This window comes from Grammomys surdaster, unplaced genomic scaffold (genome assembly GCF_004785775.1).
Source record: "Grammomys surdaster isolate TR1022 unplaced genomic scaffold, NIH_TR_1.0 167, whole genome shotgun sequence".
In the NCBI taxonomy this organism is placed as follows: domain Eukaryota; kingdom Metazoa; phylum Chordata; class Mammalia; order Rodentia; family Muridae; genus Grammomys; species Grammomys surdaster.
Genome location: NW_021604615.1, coordinates 12178733 through 12188291, shown reverse-complemented (window position 1 = coordinate 12188291; position 9559 = coordinate 12178733).

The window sequence follows — 9559 nt, the reverse complement described above, 5'->3', positions numbered from 1 at the left end:
CTTTGTAGAGATATAAATGTGGTAGCAAGTTTTCTTCCTTTTATTTCTGTTGCTGTGATAACATATCCTGACAAAAGCAACTTAAGGCAAAAGGGTCTTTTTCAGATCACAGATCTAGGTCTCAGACTGTCATTGTGGAAACGTCATTGTCACAAGAGCCTGGTGAATTTGTCTCACTGTATCCATAGGCAAGAAGCAGAAAGGAAGAACTGCCTCTGTTCAGTTTGTTCTCTCCTTTGCATCCAGTACAGGACATGGTATACTCAGGGTAGATATTCTTCAATCAACCCTACTAGGATAATCCCTTTTAAGCATGTAGAATAACTTTATCAATTTCTCAACAGGGAATTCTTTGCAGGCAATTCTATATTCTAAGTTGACAATTAAAACAAACCGCTACAGTGTGTTTATTATCATGAGTTAAAAATAGATGAGGGCTGAGGTCTCATTTCCCTTCCTCTTCTAACATCTAGAATATTTGGCACATATTAAGCATTCAGTGAAGATTCCTGAATTAGATGGACACTTAGTAAATTGATTCTAAGTGGACGTTCTAGCCATGGGACTAACACACCTACTAGGAAGAAGGTGGGAGATGATACTTAGCTGTGCAGTTTAGAATGAGCCTTGAAGAACCTATTACTTCAGAACTTGTCAGAAAGGATAAACTTCAAAAGAGCAAGAAGACGTGGCACAAGAGGGAAAAGGTAGTAGACTGCGCTGTAAGTCATAGAGAGTACAACCCTTCCTTGTTGGAGCAAACACACAAGCTCAAAGCAATAGAGACAGAAATCAGATAAGAAGGGTTGAGCTGTGAATATGGTATGGTAATGGAGAGGGTGAGGAACAGACCCATGATGGGAGGGTGAAGGGAGGTTGGCTGAGCAGTTGGAGACATTTGAGGCTGAGGAAGAGATGAAAACTCTTACAAAAATAATTGGAGACCACAGAACTAAAATATTACATAAATAGAGTTTATGAAGACGAAAGTGAATTGATAGTGTAAGAACTGTATCAGAGGAGAGCACTGACTCCTGTAATGTATGTTCTGACCTTCACAGGCACACTCCAACATGCATTTCTATCTGGTTCCCATACAAAACAGCAATAAATACTTTTTAAGAATTTGCAAGATGAAAACTTTATTTCATGAAGCCAAGAATAAATCTGAACCCCCTCTTTGGTAGGAATAACTTCATGCAAAAGCTTAAGAGTTTGATTTTGAACATGTACCTCTCTGACTGACCTCCTTCCAATTAGATTGACTATTTAGAATCAGAAAATCCCCAGAGGTAACTCAGAGCCCACAAATACCTCTCACTTACCTTTTAGACAATGGTCAGTCAATACCTTGATCATTTGCCTACAATCTTTTTTGTTTGTTTGTTTGTTCTTTAAATCTCTAAATCCAACATACAGTCTCCATGGTGATGGGTCCTTGTTTAGTTTCTACTTCCTTCTTCCCCCAACCTTTTCGTGTGAGGGGATGGGTTTCAGACAGAAGACTCCTGTATGCTCTTGACATTTTGAAGAACGTCTTTTTCTCGTCTCATGGAATGACCTTGGATTTAGTTTTTTCTGGTGTTTGGTGATAGCTCTACTGTTTAGCACATTTGAGAGATTGACAAACTGAGATGTGACTTTCTTGGAACTTTATCTTGAGTTCCATAACAGAAAAGCCTTATCAGCAGTGATAAAATTGTTCAAGGCCTATTGTTAGTCATACTATGGAATTATAATTTTCTATGAATTATGTATTTGAATATAGCCTATGTATATCTGTTCCTATACTCTAAATTGTCTTTGGATGACTTTTAGCATCAGACTAAAGTAAATACAATGTCAATAGTCTATGTATCACCTAGGTAATAATTAGGAAAAACTCATGTTCCTTTTACAGCAGACACCATTTCTTTCAAATATTTTTACCCACATTTGCATGAATATACTGATGGGCTATAGCAGATAGAGCTGTACAATAACAGTAACTACTAGTTAGACTTCAGAATATGGAGTCAAATAGACAGTTGCAAATTTTGTCTCTTAAGTGAAGCTTGCATCTCTTTTAAGAGGTTAGGTGGTTAGCTAAGCCCTTGCAGCTAATCCCTATACCATTCTGTACATACTAAGGAATATGATAGCAGCAGGCCTGACAGCATGTGTAGCACAACATAAAAGTACAAAGCTGTTCACGTGAAGAGGGCTGTCTCCTTGGAAACTTAACTGTCAGTGGATGCTGACAGTTGTTGAATTGGTGACAAGGGCTGTATGAGCTCCAGTTCGTTTGTTGTCTCTAAAAGTCATCCATGGTGTCTACTTCTGAGAGTCAATGTGAGATGACCCTAAATTTGCCCTGAAGTTAGAAGGGATAGTGTCTCCATAGGGCTAACCTGAACTCTCTGAGATCTTCTGTGTGGAGGCATGCTCAGGAGTTTAGAGAGAGTTCATAGAAGAAAAATGCTAGAGAAGTTGACAGAGCATGAAAATAAATGGCATGTGCAGAACTCCTCATGGGTCATTGCAGGAATCAGCATCCATATGAACACCCAGAGCAAGAGAGACCTGACACGTCACTCAAGCTGGCAAACTTGGCTGTCATAGAAGATGGTGGCCCTGAACAGGGGGTGAGGAAATGGGTGATATGCGTGAAATCTCAGAGAAATGTTGGATGGATTCAGTTCATTTCAGCTAAAGCTTGGACAAAATGTCCTGGAGAAGGTGCTGGTAGGGGCCCCACATACAGAGACACACCCCTGCACTGAGGAAAGGCCTGGAACACAGATCCCAGAGTGTCTCAGGAAGAAAGTTTTCACTGTTGGGAAAACTAGTGGAATGAAAACGAGTACATCATCTCTTCATTCTCTGTGACAGCTGAACCCAGAATGATGTAGACTGTGAAATATTCTCTAAATAAGGCAAGATGTGTTCTATCGGAAAACACAACAGAAATTTTAGGAAGGTCTGAATTTAACATGAGTGTTGTAGCCATAACATGTAATACCTCTGTATTCTGGAGACAGTGGGGGAGGTGCACTGGGGAGACAGCTGACATTGACATTTGATGGGGCCAGGGACAGCCTAACCATGAGCAACAAGACTATAGACTTGGGAAATACTCACACTTCTTTTCTTATTGAAAGTCCCAAATATGAACCAGGAGAGTGTACAGATGCACAGCTCATAGCTATGGGGTGCTGTAGTGGTACATCCAAGTCTGGCCAAAGATGGAGTGTACCCCAGAAAAGAGCTACTGAAATCCATGTCACTGAAAGGCTAATTATTCATTCAAACCATGCTAGATACCCTGGGGAAGACCTGAGAAATGTATTTTGAAACTTTCAAGGCAATGATGGACAGTGGGACTCCTTTATAATATGTCCTAGTTAGAGTTCTTCAGGGAAGCAGAGCACAAAGGATACAACTTGCAGCCAGCCCTCTGCACTGTTAGAATCAGGCTCTGCAGTTTTCTCTTGTGGGTTCAGCCAAAACAGCCGAATGTCTGAAAAATATTTAGAAAATGCACGGAGTAGATGAAACCGTGTGTGTTATTCTCTAAAAGGCACAATATCACAAACGTGTATGTAGAATTTATATTGAATTAGGTAATTGAAATAATGTAGTGATTTAAAGAGTGCTGATGAAGCTGTATGCAAATACACTATTTACCATGAGGGACATCAGAATACCTGTGGAAGTTAGTGTCAATGGGAGGGAGATCTTGAATCTACTGTTTCAGAAACCAAAGGGTGATCTTCTTTCCTCATTATCTATCTGTCTGCATGTCTATATGTGTAGCACCTATCTACAAATTATTGCTATGAATGTACGTACGCATCATCTATCATCTATGAATTATGGCTATGCATATATATGTAGCTATATATCTATTATTTTTCTATCAGTCATCTATCTATAAATTATACTTATCTATGTATCTGTAAACTATTGTTATGGATATATGTATGCATGCATCATCTGTCATCTATAAATTATGGCTATGTATATTTGTATGAATGTATATATCTATCATTTTCTATCTATTACATATTTATAAACTATGGTTATCTATCTATCTATCTATCTGTTATTGCTATGTATGTATATATTTATTTATCCTTGTATATCTTCCTTTTAGTTATGAATTTACTATATCTGTATATCTGTCTACCATTTATTTATTTGTATTTCTTGTTGCAATGATAAAAAATATTCTGACATAAGCAACTTAAAGTAGGAAGGGCTGAGTTAGCTCATTGTTCCAGGTTCTAGTCCATCAGAGCATGGAAATCACAGTGGCAGGAGACTGACAGCACTGGTCACATTATGCCCTCAGTCAAGAGCAGTGGACTAATACATGCTGGTGCTCAACGAGCTATCTCCTTTTTATTTATTTCAGAATTCCACACCCAAAAGATGGTCCCAGGCAGAGTGGTCAGATGTTCCCATATCTGTAAGAATAACAGATATAACTCCTCACAGACATTCTCAGAGGCCAATCACTCAAGTGATTCTAGATTGTGTCGAGATATCAATTATTACTATCCATTACATGTCTACCAATCATCTATCTGTAGAAATGGACATTTTGAAGGAACTAGAAAACTGTCAGCAGAGAAGCTGGCAAGTGTGAAATACATGGTGTAAGATAGTATCAAACACAGTGCTGCATGAATCCCAGTGTGTAATATACTGATTTGTCTCCACCCATTCATCTCCTGCTGGAGATACAAGCTGGTTCCATGTCTTAGCTGCTGCACATAGATTGCACAGTAATGATAGTGAGGGCATAAGTATCTCTATAGTACATTGCCATAGATTGTGTATACATCCAGGAATAGCATAGCTTGGTCATATTAGTTATGGTTTTGGTGTTTTGAGAAACCTCCATATCAATTTCCATAGTGACCAGACGACTTTATTCTCCTGCCAGCAGTGGAAAAGGGTTACCTTCCCCTGCATACACTATTTTCTTAGGCTTCAAAGAAAAGTGAAATGCTTTCTAAATGTTTCTGTTTATGCCTGAAGGCTAGCACTCTGAAACTAGGCCTGAGCAACTTTCCAGGTGTGAGCAGTGTTTTATGATGCAGAGACTCACAATATTCAAAATGCCAAGATTAAATGATTGCTGAGTACTTAACCTAAAATGGGACATATCTATCACCCTCTCCAAAGCTCGCAGAAGAAGCCAAAGGAATGTAAGAGCCAGAAGACTGAACGAGTTCTTTGAAGAACGGTCTTTAGGATACTCCATGTCCGTTGTAACCACAAACCGACAGCAACTGATGTTGCCTACACAGTGACATTCCACCATGAATAGAAAGATACTCATGATCCCATGGATGGGGAGATACTCAGGAGTCCTCACTACTTCCCAAAGATCTATGGCTACAGATGGGTTGCTGGGTAGGGAGTCAATTGCCTCATTGTTATGACTACTGGTAAATGCTCATTCTCTAGTAAGGTCCTCATTGCTTATGCCCATGCAAATGCTCCTAACTAAACTCTGTGGTTCACAAGAAGGGCAAGATATAGTAAAAGAGCTAGCTGGGAAAAATAATAAGAGGTTCGACAGGAAATGAAAAGGACAGGAGAGTAATGGAGGTGAATCTGATCTGTTGGGTTTCTGGTGGAAGCCAAGAAAACTCACTTTAGAGACAGAAGCTTGAAAATGAAAGCTTTATTTTCTGCAAGCACAGTGGGGCTGATAGTTTGGGATATGACCTGTTTCCCAGAAGGGAAATGGTACAACATTTATATAGGAAGGGAACACAAAGCAAGAGGGATGAGGTAGGCTGTTGCATTGACCAATCCTATTTTCACATAAGGGTTTGAGCAAGGAAGTTAATATAGATGACTGAGCCTTATCTGGGTCACATGGTTTCAGGAGCTTTGATTTAGCTTTTGCTGCCATTTCCCTTCCTTGACTCTGGTCAGAATTTTAAATGATAAGGGAACAAAGGAGTGAGCAAGCTGCACGTGATCAACTAAGTCAAGATGAACAACACATTTACGACTTGTGTATCTTAGCTTAGACAATGGGATAACAGCAACTCCCCTCTTTACATCCTTTACTGGCTAACAAAAACCATCAAACACCTGAAGAAGTAGGATGTAGTAAGTTGATTCTGGGGTCTGGGAACATGAACTAAGTATTGACCCTGTCAGAAAGATGGGACTTGTTCCTGAGATTGCTGGACTCAGGGAATTTTCTCATGATAGATCAAAATATATTTTCTGCATGTATAAAATTGTTATTAAAAGATTCACGGTGGAGAATTCTGCTGTAAACAACCAGTACTGTTATAAATTCCCATACAATTGTAGATCCAAAAATAAAACTTGCTCATTCTCAAATCACTATGGAGATGTTAAAACTCTAGCACTGATAATATTAATGTTAATAAAATTAAAATAACATTTATTTTGAGATTTCAGCTGCAAAACAAACACATCCCCTGAGACAGTCCCTTTTCTACTTTTGGGGTTGTTTATCATGTTTTATATGTTCTTATCACCATACAGCAGAATCAATGGTTTACTAGATTAGTAAAAAAATCTTCATTTAACCAATTTTCCAACTCCAAATATGAAAATAAGCTATGCCTTATAAGATGATCAATATTTGATTGTGAACCTCAGTCCAGTGTAAGCTGTGCCAGGTGTGTAAATGTGTTTTATATATTCAAGATCTTTCTTAGAAGTGAATCGATATGGTTATGAGTCTGTTTATTATTTTAGAAACCCAGACTAGATCAACATTGTATATACTTCCTATACATGTAATTGACACATTTCTGTTGCTTTTGCTCTGATATTTTATGTCTGAATTTTTAATTAAATCAGGAAGAATGACTAAAACTGAGAAAAGGGAAAAAAGTGTCTATTATAAGGCAGAATCAAACAGGTGTGGATATAGCCTTTCCCCCATCAAGTGTCTAGTCTAATTAAAGATATTTGGAACAATACATCTTCAGTGATCACCAAACTTCAAATAATACTGAGTATTGTGAGGATATTTCAACCAAATTCATTACTGTGCACTGAATTTGGATTCCCAAATTCATGAGGTTTATGTATCACCTTGTTCTTAGTGTGTAAGCTTTTCTTTAAACGTGTTCTTTAAAGGAGTGACTGCTACGGTGAGCACGTAGGAGCATCATGTCAAATGGGACTGATGTCCTCAAGAGAACCAGGTAAAGAACACAGACTGGCATAGTGGGGATGGCCTCATAAGGACCTAGCAAGATGTTGATCTTTGGCAAATTAGAGAGATAGGTCTCAGTAGGAACTGGCCCTGCTGACAGCTTCATCTGTCCTGATAGTTTGTGCTTGGAAATCTCCTCATGAGGGTGTTGGGAGCCTCGTTCGCCATTCGACAAGACAATGGCGCGGCTCCCTGTGGGAGCCGCATTCGCCATTTGTCAATGGCGGCTCCGTCAGGAAGCCTCATTCAATGGCGTGGCTCAGTGAGGGAGCAGTGAAGTAGAGTGCGCCCGAGCAAGGCGCGCTGACTCCCTGCTTCTGGGCTCTGACAGAGCCATGAATGGAAGTGCGCCTGCGCAAGGCGTGCCGGCTTCCCGCGCTCTGGCTTTAGTCAGAGCCAAGCCGAGTGTGCGCATGCTCAAAGAGCAAAAATTAATATGCTAATTAGGCCTCACTCCAAGAACCAATGAAAAACTAGTATGCTAATTAGGCATCACTTAAGGAGCCAATGAGCATGCAGTAAGTTCTCCCAGGACTCTATATAAGCCGTGGGCTCTGGGGCTCTGGGTCCTTCGCCACTACCATCCAAGAGAGCTGTAACACTACCATCTAAGAGAGCTGTAACACCATCTAAAAGAGCTGTAACAAGTAAACTGCTGTCAGAAGAATCCTGAAGTGTGGCGTGTTCTCCTTATCGGAGAGGCAGCGCGTCACATGAGGGGCTGCTGATCCACCGACTACACTGAGAACCTCTGTATTGGTCTGCTTACACTTACATTGTGCACAGTAATTGATTTTTGTTTACTTACTAAGACCCTCCACCAAAATTGTGTACTAAAAGCTACATAGGTCTTAACACTTGCAACTGAATACATTGTCCTGGCTGTCAAGAGCAGGTAAATCTCTTTGGTACCAATGACATCCTATCAGTAATGAATGCACTGACTTCATACCCCAGAGGTCTTCACAGTTGTGAATAGTTCTCTGCAACTCACCCATCTGTTGAACAGTAATCAACACATCCAACCTTATGACATTATAACATAGTGCTGTCATCTACAAAGGTCCTGGGCTACACTCATGGCTACCCTAGAATATAAATAGCCTATGGATTACTGGTCGGACATGCCTAAAATTTCTCATTTCACTGTATGTATGAAGGAAAATGGGTATGAGTCATGTAAGATGATAATTATTGCAAGAAGACCTCATACTCTAGGGTTGACCAGGGAGGTAAAGTTGTAAGCCTTTTAGAGATTCGTAGGGCTCACAGAACATGAGATCAGGTTTAAAGTGGGAGTAATAAGAGGGTTTTCATAGGTTGACAATTTGGTGTTTGGTGTAAGACAATAAATTACTCACTAATTAACCCAATAAACCTGTGGGTCCCTTGGGCAGCATCATTAGGATGGAAAAGGCAGAGTGTGGGGGACATGAGTGAACCATTCCCCTCCCAGCCACCATGTAGATAACCAGCAAAGAACACAGGCAGCCACTGAACTCTGTTGGCTTAGTTTCTCAAGATTTCTGGTAGCATCTTTTGAAAAAAGTGACCCATTCACCCTGAGGGTTTCCTCAAATTTGGATATGAGAACAACGTATGTCCTTTGGATGTAGCTAAGTTAGCAGAGTACTCACCAAGCACAATGAGGTCATGGCTTAGCTTCTCAGCACCACATACCCTATGCATGGTGGTGCAGAGCTGTGATCCCAATACTTAGGATATAAAAGCAGGGAGACCAGTCATCGTCAGATAGCCATATTACATAGTTTGAGGCAAGATTGGGATGCAAGCAACTCTGTCTCAAAAAATAACAAAACAAAACAAAGATATTAGGTGGAATAGAAATAATTTCTACCACAGTTTTCAAATTATTATAATCTTATTAAAAATATAGTAGATAAATTTAATTAACAATTTTTAATGTAGACCCATACATCTACAAGGGCTCAACACAAACAAACTCATGCTCCTTCTGGAAGACCCTCGGTGTCTATATTCAAGTATTGCCTGGGTACTAGTTTCTTTCGAATTGTTTCTCTACTTCGTGAAGGCCTGCCCACAACTGCATCTACCCAGGATGATAAGAATGCATAACACTGATGGCTGGAGTAGGTTTATGAAAGCTGTGTAGGTTTCCCACTCCTACCACATAATGTAGAAGTCAGTCATGCGGCTATATTTGAGGAAGAAAAAGATGCCACCCCACCTTGTCTAAGAAAAAAAGAGAAGAGAAGGGAAGAGAAGGGAAGAAGGGAAGGGAAGGGAAGGAGAGGGAAGGGGAGGGGAGGGGAGGGGAGGGGAGGGGAGGGAAGGGAGGAGAGGAGAGGAGAGGAGAGGAGAGGAGAGGAGAGG